Source organism: Melanerpes formicivorus, unplaced genomic scaffold (genome assembly GCF_026170545.1).
Source record: "Melanerpes formicivorus ecotype bairdi unplaced genomic scaffold, bMelFor1.0.p_v2 SCAF_205, whole genome shotgun sequence".
NCBI lineage: Eukaryota > Metazoa > Chordata > Aves > Piciformes > Picidae > Melanerpes > Melanerpes formicivorus.
Window position 1 is genome coordinate 90,037 of NW_027142557.1, and position 954 is coordinate 90,990.

Sequence of the window (954 nt, forward strand, 5' to 3'; positions counted from 1 at the left end):
TGAACAGCCCCAACTCCTTCAGTCTGTCCTCACAGGAGAGGTGCTCCAGCCCTCTGATCATCCTCGTGGCCCTTCTCTGGACACCTTGCAGCACCTCCAATGATCAATGATCTTGGAGGTCTCTTCCAACCCAAACAATTCTATGACTTCTATGACCCAGTAAGCTGTGAGGAGTCACAGCCAGGACAGCTGACCCAAACTGGCCAAAGGTGTATTCATACCACAGGATGTCAGGGCCAGAGGCTGCTGTTTGGTAACTAACTGGGCATCAAGCAGCAAGTGGTGAGCAACTGCATTGTGCATCACTTGGTTTGGATATTCTAATTATTTTGTTATTACTGTTGCCATGTTAGTAGTAGCAGCATTATTTTCTTCCTTTTCTCCTCCATTAAACTGTCTTTATCTCAACACATGAGTATTTGGTGGGTTTATTTTCACCTGTTGGGCTTGTTGTTGTTAATGGTGGTGGTTTTGTTTGTTGCTGTTGATGGTGGTGGGTTTGTTTGGTTTGTTGTTGGTGTTGGTGGCAGGTTTGTTTGTTTGTTTGGGCTTTTTGTTGTTGATGGTGGCGGGTTTGTTGGTTGGAGGGCCGGGCCCAGAGAGTGGTGGTGGGTGGTGTCCCCCAGGGATCAGTGCTGGGCTCCATCCTCTTTAATATCTTCACTGATGTTCTGGATGAGGGGATTGAGTCCATCATCAGTAAATTTGCAGATGACACCAAGCTGGGAGCAGATGTTGGTCAGTTAGAGGGTGGAAGGGCTCTGCAGAGGGACCTCAACCAACTGGACAGATGGGCAGAGTCCCACAGGATGACATTCAACAAATCCAAGTGCCAGGTGCTGCACTTTGGCCACAACAAGTCCAGGCAGTGCTACAGGCTGAGGTCAGAGTGGCTGGAGAGCTGCCAAACAGAAAGGGACCTGGGGGTGCTGATTGACAGCAGCCTAAACATGA